Consider the following 20521-nt stretch of genomic DNA (forward strand, 5'->3'; position numbering starts at 1 on the left):
CAAAACTACCCGGACTGAGTCTCTGCAAGCAGCAAGCGACCCATGCAGCCGGCCAGCTCCAGGGCTTGATCCCGGGCAAGCCTTTGCAATCCTCCCCCACCTCTTTTCCCCTCCTTTTGTGCCGCGATGGGGTGGGAGCGGAGACCCCCCCGGCCCCTGGCCTGCCTGCTCCTCTTCCCGCTGCTGGCCCCCTGGCTGGGGGCGGCCATGGGGGGCTGCCCGGAGAGGGAGCTGGAGCGGCGGGAGGAGGAGGCCAACGTGGTCCTCACGGGGACGGTGGAGGAGATCGTGAACGTGGATCCGGTGCACCAGACCTATTCCTGCAAGGTAATTCGGATTGGGCAAAAGTGGGGTGGGGTGGGGGGACCGATCCGGCGCGCCTCCCGCTTCGGGTCGTGGCGGTGGCTCAAGCGGCCTTTTCCCTTGCAAAGCTGGCAAACTTTTCCCTCCTCTCTTTAATAAGAGTTTTTTTTTTGGGGGGGGGTTGCCTTCCCCCCCCACTTGTTGCTTTCCGTGACCGCTCCCCCCCTTCTTCTTTTTGCAAACTGCTTCCCCCCCCCCTTCTTTTTGCAAACTGCTTTTTTGGGCCAGGCGTTTAGAAACCTGCAAGCTTTTAAAAGAATGAATCGGACCCTCTTCTGAATAGCAGGTTATGGTGGAGGAGGAAGAGGAGGGGTTGGTGCAAATGCACAGCTGGGCCCTTTGAATGGAAAGTGGGGGGGGTTCTCATTCTGCGGCCCCCACTAGGAGGGAAAAGCATGCCTTGAAATGGGCTGCTTGGTTGGTTGTAAAATTATGCGATTTTTGTGTGGGTGCAAATGGACAGCAGGACCCTTTGAATGGAAAGTGGGGGGGGGGCTCCATTCTGCGGCCCCCACTAGGAGGGAAAAGCATGTCTTGAAATGGGCTGCTTGCTTGGTTGTTAAATTATCTCTCCCCCCCACCCCCAGCTATTGGTTAAAGCATAACTTTCTTTATCAAGCTGGACGTTTTGAATTAACCCCACCCCGCATGGGAGTTATTTTCTTGTTCTGGGTACATCCCCTGTGAGTTTGAAAGAGTGTTATTTATTAAAAGGAAAAAGTAACAGAAAGAAGGGGGGGGAAATAAGCGGTTGTAGGAGGATGCATGGTTTAAGCTGTGGTCAGCACAGCCCATCATTACTCCAGAGTAATCACACCAGGGAGGGTGCACTGGAATGGAGGGTGGTCACCCCATCTTAAAAGTACAGCTTTAGATGGTAGGTAAATACAGTAGAAATCAGCAGCTCCTTTAAAAAGGAAGGAATTTTTAAAAGCTGCAATCCTAGGCTCATTTCCCCAGAAAGTAAGGCTAATCAGAGGTAGTAGGAATTCATGCAGAGGATTCGGTATTAAGTGAATGATTTGGTGTGCATGTGTAGTTGCCTCCTACTGAATCAGGACTCCTTGGTCCATCAGTATCAGTATTGTCTATTCAGACTGGCAGCGGCTCTCTAGGGTCTCAGGCGGAGGTCTTTCGCATCAACTCCTTGCCTTGTCCCTTTAACTGGAGATGCCGGGGATTGAACCTGGGACCTTCTGCGGGCCAAGCAGATGCTCTGCCACTGAGTCACAGCCCTTTAGGACTGTGTTGATAGAGGGCCTTGCAGTGGGCAGACCTAGAAGGATGCTTCCGCTGTGCTCCCTACTTTTGGCTCACCTGGATGGATTTCAGTGGGACAGCGTGATTTGGTACGGATGGTTGTAACCTGCAAATTTCTACAAACTCCTCTGCTTGATCAGAGCAAAGGGGACCACCTAATCCAGTATCCCCTTTTTTTAAAACAGTGGCCAAAACGCAACACGTAAAGGAAATAGCCTGCCACTAGGGCTCATATCCAACATCCGGAACTCAGAGGCATACTGCCTCTGAAGCTGGAAGTTCTACTTGGGTGTCATGGCTAATAACTGTTAGTCCCCCCCCCATGAATTCAACTCTTCCTTTAAATGCACGGACCTCGCTGCATCCCTGTGGCAGTGAGTTCCAGAGACAAATAATGCATTGTGTGAACAAGCACTGGCATAAGAGTACCTTGTGTTCCCAAGGCAAAGGAAGGGGAATTGTGGGCTGCCATCTTAATGTCTAGTTGTAGCTAAAGTGACATTTCAGGGACACATGAATGCTGCCTTCTACTGAACCAGACCCTGGGTCCATCCAAGTCAGTATTGTCTACTCAGACTGGCAGCGGCTCTCCAGGGTCTCAGGCGGAGGTCTTTCACATCACCTACCTGCCTAGTCCCTTTAACTGGAGATGCCGGGTATTGAACCTGGGACCTTCTGCATGCCCAGCAGATGCCCTACCTCTGAGCCATGGCCCCTCCTTGCTTGGATGTAACCCACGGCAGTCCCAGTGAATTCTGGGGAGGTTGGTTGGAGATGAACGTGAGTTGGGGGCTGAGTCTTGGAACGGTTTTCAGCATTAAGGAAAAACAGGAGTGCCTCTGAGCATGTTTGAGCTGTCCCCTCCCCAGCTGGGAAACTGCAGCAAGCTTCCATGAGTTTGAGATGAGCGGGCTGCTTTATATGAAACAAAGTGGTACGTATCAGGTGGGTTTGAGCTCTCTCAATGAATTTACAGTGAAATCCTAAGTATGTTTGTATTGAAGTAGTTGCCGCTTTCTTGCCTATAGCCTTTTCCAAAGCTTGTCAGTGGTGTCTGTCAGCTGCCTAAATAATAATTGGAGGTATGCTTCCTTCACACAGCTGAGAAGACTTGTGCTTTAGAATCGGTGAGAATTGCTCGCACCTAGAGGATTAAGTTAATTGATGCCATTGTATTCCCTATGACTAGTATGGGTGTGAAAGCTGGACAGTGAAGAAAGCTGATAGGAAGAAAGTAGATTCCTTTGAAATGTGGTGTTGGAGGAGAGGGTTATGGATCCCGTGGACTGCCAAAACAACAACAACAAATCAGTGGGTTATAGATCAAATCAGGCCTGAACTGACCTTAGAAGCTAAAATGACTAAACTGAGGCTATCGTATTTTGGTCACATTATGAGAAGACAAGAGTCATTAGAAACGACAGTCATGCTAGGAAAAGTTGAGGGCAGCAGGGAAAGAGGAAGACCCAACAAGAGATGGATTGACTCAATAAAGGAAGCCACAGCCCTCAATTTGCAAGACCTGAGCAAGGCTGTCAAAGATAGGACATTCTGGAGGGCATTGATTCATAGGGTTGCCATGAGTTGGAAGCAACGGCACTTCACACACACACACACACACACACGATCTCAGTCTTTTGTGAGAGTCCCTGTTCTGGGCCTCAATCAGCAACTCTTGAGCAGATGCAACGATGAACTCCTCCTAGGGCAGTCAATGCTGCTGAACCTCTTAAGTCAAGAGTGACTGAATTATCCGATTACACCTAATGAGTATATGCAGCACAACATTACCTGACCTTAGTAGTGGGCAACAAAAAGAGGCAGCGCCTGCATGTTAAAGCATGCAGAGATGCACCGGGCAACCTCTTGCGTGGCAAAGCATGCAGTGATGCACTAACCAACCTCTTGTGTAGAGGAATGGGTGTTTAGTTCGAATACGAGCCTTTAAATCTTGCAGTGTGCAGTTTCGAGATTACTCCATTAGTGTAACGCGCTTCCGGGAAGGTTGCAAGGATTTCTTACTTTACTATCCTAGTAAATGCAGCCATGGTCCTGTAACAGGTAAATGGCTTAGAGCTTTTTGACATTTGAATTGAATGAATCACTAAGGTTTGGTTTCAGGAGAGCAGTATTGGTAGAGCAGTTAGATTTGAGACTGGTACCGCCTTAAAGAGGACGGCAATGAAGATGGTGAGGGGTCTGGAGACCAAGTCCTATGAGGAAAGGTTGAAGGAGCTGGGTATGTTTAGCCTGACGAGGAGAAGACTGAGAGGGGATATGAGAACCATCTTCAAGTATTTTAAGGGTTGTCATATAGAGGATGGCGCCGTGTTGTTTTCTGTTGCCCCAGAAGGTCGGACCAGAACCAATGGGTTGAAATTTAATCAAAAGATTTTCTGTCTAGACATTGGGAAGGATTTTCTAACAGAGCGGTTCCTCGGTGGAACAGGCTTCCTCGGGAGGTGGTGAGCTCTCCTTCCCTGGAGGTTTTTAAGCAGAGGGTAGATGGCCATCTGTCAGCAAGGCTGATTCTGTGACCTTAGGCAGATGATGAGAGGGAGGGCATCTTGGCCATCTTCTGGGCATGGAGTAGGGGTCACTGGGGGTGTGGGGCTAGTTGTGAATTTCCTGCCTTGTGCAGGGGGTTGGACTAGATGATCCTGGTGGTCCCTTCCAACTCTGATTCTTCGAAAGACCAGTCAGATTTTACGGGCGTAAGCCTTTGAGAGTCAAAGCTCTGATGAAGAGAGCTTTGAAAGCCGATGCCCCGAAAATCTGGTTGTTCTCTAAGGTGCGACTGGACTCGAAACTAACTAAGATTCAGTCGTCGGATGCTTATTTGAAGAATAACTGCATCCCAAAGGGTACCACTTATTATGAGCCTGCTTGTGCTTAAAACTTTGCTGTAAATAATAAATAAAACACAGACCTGATTTTTTGCAGCAGATACATTTGAGAAGGAGAATGCCACTCTTCTTCCGCTTTTAACCTTGGTGCTATAAAGCATATCGGAAACTGGCTGCTCTGCTTCCTTCCAACCGTCCTGCCCCAAATTGCCTTAGATCCCGGTTCAGTGGATAGCTAATCTGGGAATTGCTTGGAACGATCCATCTCCCGTTTGCACAGGCGTTCGTCCTGTGGTCCCCCCACCGCCGCGCCCTTCATTCTGAACAAGTTCCTCTGTAAGGCGAAGACACATGTTTTTCATTGGGCCAGTTGAAAGACTTTACTGCATAATTATGTATTTTTAGATGTTAAGTAACCTTTTTTTAAAAGAGAGGTTAACCCCTGTGAGGGAGTGACTTTGAAAACTGCTTTTGAGGGAATTCAGCCCAGCCCCAAACATCTGTAGCGCAGTGAGTTATTCTAACCTCTTTTTTTTTTCCAGATGGGGAAAAATTTAAAATCCGCTAGTGGCAAGAGCTCTGCTTGTTGAGAATTCAGTTCTGGATTTACTCCTATAAGATTCTTCAACCTCTGTCTCTGGTTTAAGCTTCAAGACATCCTCTGGCTATAGATGTTATGTATTTTTCTATCAACAGGAGCCCTGCTGGATCGGGCTAAAGGCCCATCTAGTCCAGCATCCTGTTTCTCACAGTGGCCATATGGATACCCCCTCCCTCTGGGCAGGCCTACAAGCCAGGTGCAAAGGCCAAAGCTTTCCCTTGTCATTGTCTCTCGGGCACCGGCATTCAGTGATACACTGCCTCTGCACAAGGAGGTTCTAGTTTTGCCTTCAGGAGGCTTTGCTCAAATGAGTGCAGGTGAGAACATAGGAAAGGCTGTCCTACAGGTACACTAGTTCACTTCCCTTGAGGACTTTGTAGGTGACAGTCATGCTAGGAAAAGTTGAGGGCAGCAGGAAAAGAGGAAGACCCAACAAGAGAGGGATTGACTCAATAAAGGAAGCCACAGACCTCAGTTTGCAAGACCTGAGCAAGTCAGTTAAAGATAGGACATTGATTCATAGGGTCGCCATGAGTCGGAAGCGACTTGACGGCACCTAACACACACACAGGTGATAGCTAGATATTGGAACCACACCTGGTAATATATTTTTCCTGGCAGCCAGCATCTGGGGTTCAGCCAGAGTGCGGATCTAGAGATGATCAGATCTGTATCAGGTGGTATACCAGTCTTAACTCCATTCAGGTAGGCTATAAGTGTTTGCACATCTACCTGGAAATCAGCGCAATTGAACACAGTGATTGTGTGTTTGGCATTTGTTTCTTTGTCTCCCTCTCCCCCCCCCAAGGGGATCCAAAACACCTCAACAGTACCAAAAATCTCCCCCAAACGAGAAACAAGCAGGAAGGGGACAGAGAGATGTCTAAAGGCCAAGCAGATGTTGAAACGGTTCGAGATACTTCTGGAAGATCCAGCATTTAATTCAAAGCAATCTGGAGAAATGGGATAACATGGGGGGGCTGAACAGGCTGCTGAAAATAATGAATTCTGTCCTCCAGAGTGGAAAGGATTGGTTGGTATATCCCCTTAGCTGTCCTTTCAGTGGAAAATGAATCTGCGTATCACTGGCACCAATATATTGCAATTTCTATAGCAATCCTCTGCATTGTGAATGTATATGGGGAGAGGTGTAAAGGAATGCTTTTTTCCAGCATGCGGATGGGGAAACAATGGGGAGGGAGACAATGGGAGCCTGTAAAATTTTCAAATTGCATTTGAGTTTGCATATTCTGCACAAGCGAACTAGTAAAGGGCTGAGAAGGTTGGTACTACTGGGAGTAGAAACAACAAAGTTTTCTTGTCATCGAAGAAAGACGCTTTTTCTGGGTTTAAAGGTTCAGGCTGAAAATCACTTAATGAGGACGATTTGGCATTATTCGCTTCTGTTCTGTATTCAGCAGTGGATATGTTGGTTTCATAGAATCATAGAGTTGGAAGGGACCACCAGGGTCATCTAGTCCAACCCCCTGCACAACTACCTCCCCCACACACACACACAGTTACCCATGCCCAGAAGATGGCCAAGGTGCCCTCCCTCTTATCATCTGCTTAAGGTCACAGAATCAGCCTTGCTGACAGATGGCCATCTAGCGTCTGCTTAAAAACCTCCAGGGAAGGAGAGCTCACCACCTCCCGAGGAAGCCTGTTCCACTGAGGAACCTCTCTTAACTGTCAGAAAAACTTTCATATGGTCTCGGTTGAGGTGCAACATCTAATTTCCCCCTCCTCATTGGAAGTGGCTTAACTTCTCACTGGCTAATTCTCAGTGCAGCTTTAGCAAAGGAAACACAAAGCATATCTAACCCAGTATCCTGTTTCCAACAGTGGGCATCTAGGTGTCGGTGGGGACTACTATACAAGGAATGAAGGCTACAGTCACTGGCCATTTCTAGTCCTATCAGCTGGTACTTAGAGCTATACTTCCTCTGAACATGGATGTTCCATTCTTAGCTTTCCCAGCCGTTCCTGAAATTATCTAAACTTTGTAAGTGAACACATGAAGCTGCCTTCTGCTGAATCAGACCCTTGGTCCGTCAAAGTCAGTACTGTCTACTCAGACCGGCAGCGGCCCTCCAGGGTCTCAGGCAGGGGTCTTTCACATCATCTACTTGCCCGGTCCCTTTAACTGGAGATGCCGGGGATTGAACCTAGGACCTTCTGCATGCCAAGCAGATGCTCTACCAATGAGCCATGGCTCCTCCCCTGTGTGTAGTGACTACTTTGCTGGGTGAAAGCAAGGTCCGAGTAGCCCAAGAATCTGGCGTCCTGCAGAGGAAGCATAGAAATGGGGACTGTAGGTGATAGCCTTTCATTCATTTTCACTATTCTGTGCTTGCAGGAATTCCAATTCATATCTTTGTCTAGGCAAGCTGCTGTGACATTCTGGCAGTGCACATGGTGGTATAAACCTCATGTGTGAATTGGCAGGTCATAAATGTGGAGAAAATTGATTCCAATATTGGATCTGAGGTGGGCAGAAAGGTTCTGTTATTCTTACTTCATTTTATTAGCTGAGATCCCTCCCAGCCATGAGATTTTTAGTTTTGACCATCTTACCTCATCCTTCTCTATATTGGTCCATGTTGTTTTATAGTTATCGTCGAAAAGGGTCTTATTACGGCCGGTTATTTTAATACCCAAATATTTTACAACTTCTTCTGTCACTTTACATCCTGCAATCAGTCCAGTCATATCTTCCTCTTGTTTTGACAGATGCTTTAAAATCATTTTCGTCTTGTCTTTATTTTATAGCCTGCATAAGATCCAAATTCTTCTGCTATATCCATTAGGTGCCAAAGGGCTGAAAATGGTTACCACCACATCACCAGCATAACATTTCAACTTATATTCTTCTCCTTCTAGTTGCGATCCTTGGATAGTTGGATCTTATGTTTGCCAATATAACAAACCAAGAAACAGCACAGAGGCTCAAGATCAGAAATATCATGGAATAAAGCAGTACACATAACAACTAGACATGTTTCTTGGTTTGTTATACTCCCCATTGGTCAGCATAGGGATTCTTCTTATTTCATTATTTGCTAGCACTTCCAGAACAATGTCAGTTAACCTTTTTTTCTTACTGGCGCGAGAAACTTAGGCTGGGCTGGTTTCACAGAGCAATGTGCACACACACCCCAGCTCTCCCGGGAGTGTTTATCCAGGGCTCGGTGCAATGGTCTTCCCCATTGCACCGAGGTTCTTCTGTCCCTGCTGGTTAAATTCTAACCCTCTCAGGCTTAAACCCGCGATATGCAGAGAGATAAGCGAAGTGGAGCTGATGAAAGAAATGGCGCCTAATGCTGTGGAAACAGCTCCCGGCTATTAATTTCTTTGCTGGCTGATTAACAACCAGAAGAAGGACAGAAGGCAGATGCCGGAGGGGAGACGCACTAATCGCACCTTCCTCTGGAGTGAAGCACCGAGACTCGAGAGGGTGTCTTCTGTAGCCTCTTGGAGAGGTTTTATTGCCTGGTTCTCTGTGTCAGAATCGGGTGGTGGAATACCCTTGCTAAGGTCCCGGGGGTCTTTCTTTGGATCGGCTTCTGCTTTGAATCTTGGGTGCCGGCTTTCACGTGACACTGATTCTTCATTGGGCTGGATGTTGGGGGTAGTGGTAAATGGTTACAGTAGTGAATGCGGCTTTTATGTCTGGGTATGGGCTGGATTCAGCCTTCAGGCATGGTTTGTGCGTCTGAGTTGGGTTAGTCTGGTAAGATGCTTTGTTGGAGTTTAAACCCTAGTTCTTCTTGGCTTCCCTGCCCTCTTGGCGAATCCAAACTTGAACCCATGTCTTCTTTGACTATGTGCATTCATGGGGAGGGGGCGTGGCTTAGTGGTAGAGCATCTGCTTGGCATGCAGGAGGCCCCAGGGTCAATCCCCGGCATCTCCAGTTAAAGGGACCAGGCAGGTAGGTGATGGGAAAGACCCCTGCCTGAGACCCTGGAGAGCCACTGCTGGTCTGAGTAGACAATACTGACTTTGATGGACCGAGGGTCTGATTCAGTAGAAGGCAGCTTCATGTGTTCATCGCAGCTTAGTTATTCATTTATGAAAACATTTATATCCCGCCTTTCCTCTTGCTTCAAGGCAGCGTACGATGATAGCTAAAACAGATCACCACACTAGCCTTGATTAGTTTAAACTGTAGTTTAATTGAATGGCCATATTGAGAAAGCACCGTTTCATTGGCTCTTGAACACATGAACACATGAAGCTGCCTTATACTGAATCAGACCCTTGGTCCATCCAAGTCAGTATTGTCTACTCAAACCGGCAGCGGCTCTCCAGGGTCTCGGGCAGGGGTCTTTCACATCACCCACCTGCGTAGTCCCTTTAACTGGAGATGGTTTAACTGGCTCTTGCTGCCTGCCATTCGGCAGAAGGAGGGAATTATATCGCAGCTGGCACGGAGAGCCAAACTTAAGTGCAAAAATTAACTCTGCCTCCTGGCCCAATTAAAAACGATAGCTGTGGGCATAACATTAGCGGGTTAAATCACATCACATGCCAAACTGCATTTTTATAACTGCTGGGCTATAGTCTCCTACACTCCTGCGCTGTCAATGGCAGGCTGTTCTTCCTAACCAAACCTGTAGGTTGTCCATTACTGATAGCTTTCCACCCTGAGCAGTTGGAATTTTCATGGACGTTCCATGGCATAACATGGCATAATCTCTGTGTGTGAAATGAAATGAAAATTTTATTGTATAAAGCCGTTGGCCATCACAATTTGCTAAAACAAATAAATAAAATACAAGTACAATCGATCAACAAGTAAAATATTAAACAATGAGTTATGCTAAAACATTTCAATTTAAAAGAAAAGCAGCTGCTTATTCCGATACCACGTTAGACCTTATTTTCTTTGCTGCAAGAGCAAAGAGACTCTATATGATGCAAATGCATCAATATCTAACAGAAATATAATTTTCTCTGCATCCGAATGTGTATTAATACCAGATAATATTCCGTGTGTGTGCGCGCATGTGCACCTGAAGAAGAAGAGTTGGTTTTTATATGCCGACTTTCTCTACCACTTGAGGGAGACTCAAACCAGCTTGAAATCACCTCCCCCTCCCCACAACAGACACCCTGTGAGGTAGGTGGGGCTGAGAGAGCTGTGACTAGCCCGAGGTCACCCAGCTGGCTTCGTGTGTAGGAGTGGGGAAACCAATCTAGTTTACCGGATTAGAATCTGCCGCTCATGTGGAGGAGTGGGGAATCGAACCCGGTTCTCCAGATCAGAGTCCACCGCTCTTAACCACTACACCACACTGGCTCTCCCCATGCTGGCACCTGGGGGAAGGCTTGCGTGCAAATCTATAAGTTGTGATCCTTGCTTCTCCCATGAGACCTCCTTACACCCACCCCTTTTATGTGCAGCAGTTCCAGTTAATGCCTCAGCTTCTTTATTGGAATTTTCCATCCTGCAGTAATGGATGGGTCGTATCCATTAACAAACGCTCCCAGCCCTAGTTTAAATTTTAAATATTATTTTAAAAGCCTTTCCCCATCTCTCTCTCTCTCCTCCCCCCCCGGCCATTGCCTGTTACCAGCTCATAAATCTCTCTTGAGTATAGTTTTGTCACTGACTAATGTAGCTGCCAGAGGCAGGCAATAGCAAACCACCTCTGAATGTCTCTTGCCTTGGAAACCCTACGGGGTTGTCATCAGTCGGCTGTAACATGATGGCGCTTCCCACCACCTGCCCTGACCTGGTTAGCTCAGACTAGCTTGATCTCATCAGATCTTGGAAGCTAAGCAGGGTCAGCCCCGGTTAGTACTTGGATGGGAGACCACCAAGGAAGTCCAGGCAATGGCAAACCACCTCTGAGGGACTCTTGCCTTGAAAACCCTACGGGGTTGTCATCAGTCGGCTGTAACATGATGGCGCTTCCCACCACCTGCCCTGACCTGGATGGCCCAGACTAGCCTGATCTCATCAGACCTTGGAAGCTAAGCGGGGTCAGCCCCGGTAAGTACTTGGATGGGAGACCACCAAGGAAGTCCAGGCAATGGCAAACCACCTCTGAAGGACTCTTGCCTTGAAAACCCTACGGGGTTGTCATCAGTCGGCTGTAACATAATGGCGCTTCCCACCACCTGCCCTGACCTGGATGGCCCAGACTAGCCTGATCTCATCAGACCTTGGAAGCTAAGCGGGGTCAGCCCCGGTTAGTACTTGGATAGGAGACCACCAAGGAAGTCCAGGCAATGGCAAACCACCTCTGAAGGACTGTTGCCTTGAAAACCCTACGGGGTTGTCATCAGTCGGCTGTAACATAATGGCGCTTCCCATTACCTGCCCTGACCTGGATGGCCCAGACTAGCCTGATCTCATCAGATCTTGGAAGCTAAGCGGGGTCAGCCCAGGTTAGTACTCGGATGGGAGACCACCAAGGAAGTCCAGGCAATGGCAAACCACCTCTGAAGGACTCTTGCCTTGAAAACCCTACGGGGTTGTCATCAGTCGGCTGTAACATAATGGCGCTTCCCACCACCTGCCCTGACCTGGATGGCCCAGACTAGCCTGATCTCATCAGACCTTGGAAGCTAAGCGGGGTCAGCCCTGGTTAGTACTTGGATGGGAGACCACCAAGGAAGTCCAGGCAATAGCAAACCATCTCTGAAGGACTCTTGCCTTGAAAACCCTATGGGGTTGTCATCAGTCGGCTGTAACATAATGGTGCTTCCCACCACCTGCCCTGACCTGGATGGCCCAGACTAGCCTGATCTCATCAGACCTTGGAAGCTAAGCGGGGTCAGCCCCGGTAAGTACTTGGATGGGAGACCACCAAGGAAGTCCAGGCAATGGGAAACCACCTCTGAAGGACTCTTGCCTTGAAAACCCTACGGGGTTGTCATCAGTCGGCTGTAACATAATGGCGCTTCCCACCACCTGCCCTGACCTGGATGGCCCAGACTAGCCTGATCTCATCAGATCTTGGAAGCTAAGCGGGGTCAGCCCTGGTTAGTACTTGGATGGGAGACCACCAAGGAAGTCCAGGCAATGGCAAACCACCTCTGAAGGACTCTTGCCTTGAAAACACTACGGGGTTGTCATCAGTCGGCTGTAACATAATGGCGCTTCCCACCACCTGACCTGGATGGCCCAGACTAGCCTGATCTCATCAGATCTTGGAAGCTAAGCGGGGTCAGCCCCGGTTAGTACTCGGATGGGAGACCACCAAGGAAGTCCAGGCAATGGCAAACCACCTCTGAAGGACTCTTGCCTTGAAAACACTACGGGGTTGTCATCAGTCGGCTGTAACATAATGGCGCTTCCCACCACCTGCCCTGACCTGGATGGCCCAGACTAGCCTGATCTCATCAGATCTTGGAAGCTAAGCGGGGTCAGCCCTGGTTAGTACTTGGATGGGAGACCATGGCAAACCACCTCTGAAGGACTCTTGCCTTGAAAACCCTACGGGGTTGTCATCAGTCGGCTGTAACATAATGGCACTTCCCACCACCTGCCCTGACCTGGATGGCCCAGACTAGCCTGATCTCATCAGACCTTGGAAGCTAAGCGGGGTCAGCCCCGGTTAGTACTTAAATGGGAGACCACCAAGGAAGTCCAGGCAATGGGAAACCACTTCTGAAGGTCTCTTGCCTTGAAAACCCTACGGGGTTGCCGTAAGTGGGCTGCGACTTGATGGCAAATGTAAATAGCTGCTGTTTCTCAGACCTGGCCTCCTTTTCTTTCACGGTCATTTGAAGCACTCTTCATGTGCTTGGCAAATCGCGGTGCCAAGAGGGCTTTAATTGCCCTTGATGGGTTCTGTCTCCCCTACGCTGATGCCTCCCTCCGCCCATTCCCTTCGTTCGTTTGCTTGTAGGACCAAGGAATCCAAATTGCTGCTTGCAGGAGAGGCCTCCTGACCTCTCTCTGCTCTCGCTTGAAGTGCCTTCATACTTGAAAAGATTTGTCTGTGTTATAAATTCAGGGTGGGGGGAACCAGAGCTGAGCTTGAAGTGGATTTAACCACAGCTGGCCCGGGAGAGCTATCCAGACTAAAAGCCCCGTGGCATTTCTCTTGTCTCCCAATCCCATTTCTATCCCTCCGTTTCTTCTGAGGAAATCAGGGCAGCCCTCGTGGTCCGTGCGCTTCTTATCCTCACGACAGCCTTGCGAGGTAGCGTAAGCTGAGAGCGGGGTAGCTGTCCCATGCACAGAAATCCAGTAGGACCTTCAAGGCTAATAGCATTTATTCCGGCGGGAGCTTTTGAGAATCAGAGCTCACTTCTTCAGACGCTAAGGGAAGGAAATGGTTTTGGAGATTTTTATAAGAAACAAATCACAGAAGGGTGGGAGGGGGGGGAGAAAGGAGTTGGAGCAGAATAAACTTGATATGGATCCTGTCCTAAATCTTGAGGTGTGATTTCCTGTGTAGGGGGGACTGAAAGGGATTTGGTTGTTATACCAAATGGATGATGACAGAGTTCAGAGGTTCCTGCCTCTCATGGAGTACGGATAAATAAAGTGTAATGAAGTAGGGTATCCACTGATAAATAAAATATAATGTATAGTCTCCAAAAATATAACGTATAGTCTCCAATGAGCATCAACCTGGATCTCCTGGACTGGGCGCTCTTAACTGCTGTACTGAACTTGTGTAATGCTCAGAGTAGACCTGCTTGCTCTCAGAAATCCTTGCAACAGGCTTGGTAGGTAGGTCTGTATTGTCTCCATATGACAGAAGTTGATTGAGTCTGTCTTGGTTTAGGTGAGCCCCAGCGGGGTTCAGGTGTGAATGTGGGCCATCTCATTTGCTTCACTTGTGTCCCCAGTGGCGACCTAAAGAGGCTGATATTCTTCCCCTCCTTGATTTTACCCTCACAATGACAACCCTGTGAGGTAGGTTAGGCTGATGGGGTGTGTGGGTGGCCCGAGGTCGCCTAGTGAGCTTCTGGGTGTGAGTGAGGATTTGAACTCAGGTCTCCCAGATTCTAATCCCACACTCGAACAACTGATAATTGCTGCCTCACCGTCATGCCCCTTAACAATACACAAACTTTGTCTGTTGTGTTGAGGTTAAGAACACAAGCAGGGCCATACTGGATGAAGAAGAAGAGTTGGTTTTTATATGCTGACTTTCTGCACCACTTAAGGGAGACTCAAATTGGCTTATAGTCGCCTCCCCCTCCCCACAACAGACACCATGTGAGGTAGGTGGGGCTGAGAGAGCTCTAAGAGAGCTGTGACTAGCCCAAGGTCACCCAGCGGGCTTCACGTGGAGGAGTGGGGAAACCAACCCGGTTCACCAGATTAGCCTCCGGCACTCACGTGGAGGAGTGGGGAATCAAACCCGGTTCTCTAGATCAGTGTCCACCGCTGCAAACCACCGCTCTTAACCACTACACCTCGCTGGCTCTCCAAAGGTCCATCCAGTTTAGCCACAGCCAGCGGTCAGTGACTTAAAAATAGTTAATCATAGTAATAATAATTTAAAATAGTCACTCAGCAGACAGGCATAAAATGCAACCTGTAAGAGTAGCTTAAAAGCCGCAACAGAATGTAAAACCCCCCCACAGAGGAATAAAATCAAAGAGGAAAGCAGCAGGAAAAGAGGAAGACCCAACATGAGATGGATTGACTGAACCAAGAAAGCCACAGCCTTCCGCTTGCAAGACCTGAGCAAGGCTGCTAAGGAGCAAGGCATTTTGGTGGTCATTAATTCTTAGGGTCTCCGTGAGTCGGAAGCGATTTGACAGAAGCATTTAACGCACACACAAAATCAAAGCCGTAAAGCAGGGAGGTGGATGCAATTGTGAGTTCCTCTTGGGAAAAGAGCGGCCTTTCCTATCGGTAAGGCATCGCATGCGTGGACGAGGCCGTATAAATATTATTTAATAGCTCTTAATGGAATAATGATCGTTGGGCTGTTCAAGCGTACAAGAGGCAGTAGGGATGGGCAGATGTAATTGTAATTTGGGGCAATAAAAAAGCCTTTACAGGGCTTGGAACTGAAGTAGATGGGGACTCTGAGTGACCGATAACTGGAGCCAAGAGTGATGCAGTGGTTAAATGTGGCAGGCTAGGAACCAGGAGACCCCGGTTTAAACCCCCTACTCTCTGGGTGTCCTTGGGCCAGTCGCTCTCCTTCAGCTTACCCTTCCTCGCAGGGTTGTTAACAAAAGAACATAAGAAAGGCCATGCTGGATCAGATCAAGGTCCATCAAGTCCAGCAGTCTGTTCACACAGTGGCCAACCAGGTGCCTTTAGGAAGCCCACAAACAAGACTGCTGCAGCAGCATTGTCCTGCCTGGGTGGGGAGGGGCTGTGGCTCAGTGGTAGCGCCTCTGCTTGGCATGCAGAAAGTCCCAGGTTCAATCCCCAGCAACTCCAGTTAAAAGGGACTAGGCAAGTAGGTGATGTGAAAGACCTCAACCTGAGACCTTGGAGAGCCCTCCTGGTCTGAGTAGACAATACTGACTTGGATGGACCAAGGGTCTGATTCAGTATAAGGCATCTGCTTGGCATGCAGAAGGTCCCAGATTCAATCCCCGGCATCTCCAGTTAAAGGGACTAGGCAAGTAGGTGTGCGAAAGACCTCAGCCTGAGAGCCACTGCCAGTCTGAGTAGACGATACTGACTTTGATGGACCAAGGGTCTGATTCAGTATAAGGCATCTTCATGTGTTCATGTTAATAGGCCTGCTGCTGTGATCCTGGAGGGAATAGGTATGCATCATGATTAATATTCATCTTGACTAGCAGCCATGTATAGCCCTCTTTTCCATGAACATGTCCACTCCCCTCTTAGTTGGCAGCTATCACCACATCCTGGGGCAGGGAGTTCCACAAATGAACTACGCATTGTGTGAGGAAATACTTCCTTTTATCTATTTTGATTCTCTCACCCCTCCAGCTTCAGCAGATGACCCCTGGTTCTAGTATTATGAGAGAGGGAGAAAAATGTGGCAGGTGAGGAATCAGGAGACCCGGGTTCAAACCCCCTACTCTCTGGGTGTCCTTGGGCCAGTTGCCCTCCTTCACTTTGGTCACTAGGATAAAATGGAGGAGGAGAGAACTCTACGTGCCGCCCTGAGAAGCCTGCAGGAAAAAATGAGCTGGGAACTCGTCTTCGGCTCTCCCAGCAAAACTCACTACCCAGCGTAGAAGCACCTTCCACCCCCCATTGGAGCTGGGGATGCGACGCCCAGCCCTGCCCTGCCCGGGAGGGTCTGCACAGTGCCGGTTGCCTTTTCTCTTGCCTCGCGCAGAAAATAGGTGGGGCCCTTTGCTCCTTTCCCCTTTCTGCCTCGACTTGAATCTGGGGTAAAGTGTAGCCGCAGGGTGCGGCTTGGCAAACAGCTGGTAGCGGGCAGGTTCTGGGCGCTGACCGGGGGGAGGGAAGCAGCTTTTGCGCCTTCTCTTGGCAAGCGCGTTCGGCTGGCACCGTTCCCGGCGCATTCCTTACCTCTGGAGCGCCTGCTGCTTGCCCCCTCTCACCTGGGTCTCTGCGCGTACACGTTTCTCCTCTCTCTGCCCTCTAAGTGGCAGCTTCCCTCCCCTCGAGTCGTCCTGATAGAAGACCGGGTGCATTTGCAGCCGCAAACAAAAGAAATCTGTGTACGTTGCAACGGGGAGGCCGCTGCCGGTCTGTTACGGTTCCTTTTACCTTGAGGTGGTTCTGCTACCTGGCGGGTGGCCAGTTCTCGGAAGAAAAGGCAGCCTTCCTTGGGGAGGGCAAGGTCTGCCCTTGGGAGTTGAAGGCTGCTGCTGCTGCACAGGTGTGTGTGTGGGGGTTGGCTCCAGCTCCTTACCTTCCAGCTGCTTGTGTGGTGCAGTGGTAAAGAGCGGTGGTTTGGAGCGGGGAGCTCTGATCTGGAGAACCGGGTTTGACTCCCCATTCCTCCTCATGAGTTGGTGGACGCTAATCTGGCGAACCAAGTTGGTTTCCCCACTCCTGCACACAAAGCCAGCTGGGTGACCTTGGGCTAGTCACAGCTCTCTCAGCCCCTCCTACCTCACAGGGTGTCTGTTGTGGGGAGGAGAAGGGAAGGTGATTGTAAGCCACTTTGCTTCTTTCTTAAGGGGTAGAGAAAGTAGGCATAGAAAAACCAACTCCTCTTCTTCTTAAGAGCGGTGGTTTGGAGCGGTGAACTCTGATCTGGAGAACCGGGTTTGATTCCCCACCCCTCTACATGAGTGGCGGAGGCTAATCTGGTGAACCGGGTTTGTTTCCCCACTGCTCCGCATGAAGCCAGCTGGGTGACCTTGGGCTAGTCACAGTTCTCTTAGAGCTCTCTCAGCTACACCTACTTCATAGGGTGTCTGTTGTGGGGAGGGGGAGGGAAGGTGATGGTCAGCCAGTTTGTTTCTTCAGTGGTGGAGAAAGTCGGCATATAAAATCCAACTCTTCTTCTTCGTCTTCTTTCACCCCATTGCAAGGCTTTTAAAAAATTTCTCCTGAAATCAGTGGAGGGACCGGGGTTTTTAAAGTCCGCCCTCTCTCCTGCTCTTTGATACCAACCACTATGTTGGGCCTGGATTTCTCCCGCAGCGACAACTGATCTCCAGACCTCAAAAGATCCGTTTGCTTGGAGAAAATGGCAGTTTTGGAGGGGGGGATTGTGCAGCATGGCATCCCTGCTGAGCTCTCTCCCCCCCTCCAAAACCAGCCCTCCCATCCCCCCTCAAATCTTCAGGAATTTCCCAAGCCCAAATTGGCAACCCTACTCTGCTGTTCTATCTATGGCCGTGTTGGCGAACCTATGGCACGAGTGCCGGACTTGGCACGCTGAGCCCTCTCTGTGGGCACGCACGGGTAAGTTGAGCAGCCATCGCGTCTGCCTTCCCTGGACTCCCTGCCGCCCAGCTTAGGGGCTTTGAACGAACATTAATTGTTCAAAAGCATGCCAAATGCAAACTTTTACCTTTCAATAAAAAGTTGTTTGTATCATTGAAAGCTCTGTTGTTGTGTTTTTCTTTTAAGGCAAGAGATGTTAATGTATGAGTTGTTTTTTCTAAACTAAAACCTCAGTATTCAGGTTAAATTGCCGTATTGGCACTTTGCGATGAATAAGTGGGTTTTGGGTTGCAGTTTGGGTACTCGGTCTCTAAAAGGTTCGCCATCACTGATCTATGGTCTCAGGACATGGAATTTAGAGCGGTGCAGAACGCTTTGGCAGACGCAGAAGAACATTTCTTGGATTGCAATGTTTTTTTGTTTTTTTTTTAATTGGTGTTTTCGAGGGTCTGCGCCCCTCCGGGAGCCTTTTCAGTCAATATAGATTTGTGGTTGACGTCCGTGAAGTTCTAGTGATCTGCTTCTACCCTCTGTTACTTGAAGCAGATAAACTCAACTCTTCAAGTACTTGAAGGGCTGTCATAGAGAGGAGGGTGCCGAGTTGTTTTCTGTGGCCCCAGAAGGTCGGACCAGAACCGACGGGTTGAAATTCAATCAAAAGAGTTTCCGTTTAGACATTAGGAAGAATTTTCCAACAGTTCGAGCGGTTCCCTAGGGGAACAGGCTTCCTCGGGGGGTGGTGAGCTCTCCTTCCCTGGAGGTTTTTAAGTAGAGGCTAGATGGCCATCTGTCAGCAATGCTGATTCTGTGACCTTAGGCAGTTCATGAGAGGGAGGGCATCTTGGTCATCTTCTGGGCATGTAGTGGGGGTCACTGGGGTGTGGGGGGGAGGTAGTTGTAAATTTCCTGCATTGTGCAGGGGTTGGACTAGATGACCCTGGTGGTCCCTTCCAACTCTATGATTCTATAACTTTCAGCGTGGGCTCTGTTTTCTTCTCAAAATGTAATAAAAGTTAATAACCAGGATTCACATGAATCCCTTCTGTAAGGCTGACAGCATTATAGCTTTGCACCTATACGGGTGGTCAATATTACTGTCCTTGTTGGTGTGTGTGTGTGTGTGTGTGTGTGTGTGTGAACAACTGTGGCCAAGAGCCTATGAGGGCCACCCAGAGAGTTCACGGCAGGATTGAGACCTGGGCTGGGGTCCTCCTGATTAAAACAATCCCACCCCAACCCTGGGATTTGTGAGGGGCTGGAACAGACCATGTGACTGCGGATAATCCTGGGTATTTTCATGCAGATGGGAGGAGGGATCCACCAGAGATCCAACTTTAAGTCCCTGCCGAAAGGCAAACTCAATGTTTGCCATAGTAAATAGACAGAAGGATTGGTATGGTCACTGCCAAGGTAATGTTGAGGCAGGGCTGAGCCCCTGAATCTGCTTTGAATGCCAGGATGAGCCTTGGCGAATGAGAGGCCAAGAGGAGGCGTGCCTCTGAGCACATGCAGAGGATGACAGTGTCCACATTTCCAGAAGAGTTGGTTTTTATATGCTGAATTTCTCTACCTTTTAAGGAGAATCAACCCGGTTTGCAATCTCCTTCCCTTCCCCTCTCCGCAACAGACACCCTGTGAGGTAGGTGGGGCTGAGAGAATGCGACTTGCCCAAGGTCACCCAGCTGGCTTCATTTGTAGGAGTGGGGAAGCCAACCCGGTTCAGAGTCTGCCGCTCCTGTGGAGGAGTGGGGGAATCAAACCCGGTTCTCCAGATCAGAGTCCACCGCTCTTCACCACTACACCACGCTGGCTCTCTGTTGTTGTTCAGAATTGTTTTCTGGCTGGGCTGCCTGGGAAGGGCTTTTATTGGGCTTTCATTATAGGGCTTTTATTGCATGGATATGTGTGTCCTCCTGCTTCCAGCCAAAACCCTTTCTGCTGTCCCAGGATGATGGCTTTTCGGCAGAACTTGCACCAGCTGGGTAGAAATATTTAACTCAAGTCGAGCAAAAGACTTCGCCCACTTTGCTCTGAAGGCACAGTAAATCATGTGGGGTTTTTTTGGGGGGGTTGTTTTCTTGCTTTTAACACAACCCTCCTCCTTTCTTCTTTGAAGGGGCAAGGCCATACCGCGGAGGAAGGGGGGGGCGTTTGGATTCCAGCTCTGCCGTATTTGCCGCAGAGCTACTCACGCTTGAAAAAGCTGGGAAGGGTTTGTCTTCTGCAGGAGCGGTTGCTGCTGGCAGCTGTGTTTGCTCTTGTGGGGAAACATCCCCGCGAAGCTTTGTTGCTTGAAAGCCAAACACGTTCATGGCCAGAGGACACAATTCCGTTCTCTGCTTCCCGTGGAAATTAGATCCTTAATGTAAGAGCCCTCTTGGCTGGATCCTGCCGAGGACATCTAGTCCCGCGTTCTGTTCCTACCAATGGCCAACCTGGTATCTCTCTCTCCCCCCCTTTCTCACTTTTCTCCCCATTGGGAGCCCAAGGTAGTTTACATAATTCTCTTTTCCTCCTCTTTATCCTCACAGGGTTAGGCTAGGAGTATGTGTCTGGCCCAAGGTCACCCAGCGAGCTTCGATGGCAGAGGAGAGATTCACACCTGGGTCTTCCGGATCCTAGTCCTAGTGGGTTATTCGTTGGACGCATGTGCATTTCTGTTGATGCAAAAA

The 20521-nt window shown here is 49.2% G+C and overlaps 1 protein-coding gene across 1 annotated transcript in view; it reads left to right on the forward strand.

Moving 5' to 3' along the window:
* Window positions 1-216: 216 nt before the first annotated feature.
* Window positions 217-20521, forward strand: part of AGRN (agrin) — a 275573-nt gene continuing 255268 nt past the window's right edge. The window contains exon 1 of the mRNA XM_056865508.1: window positions 217-327. The gene's annotated coding sequence lies outside the window, so the exon portion shown is untranslated. The remainder of the gene's footprint in view (window positions 328-20521) is intronic.

The sequence above is a fragment of the Euleptes europaea genome, chromosome 19 (assembly GCF_029931775.1).
Source record: "Euleptes europaea isolate rEulEur1 chromosome 19, rEulEur1.hap1, whole genome shotgun sequence".
Lineage (NCBI taxonomy): Eukaryota > Metazoa > Chordata > Lepidosauria > Squamata > Sphaerodactylidae > Euleptes > Euleptes europaea.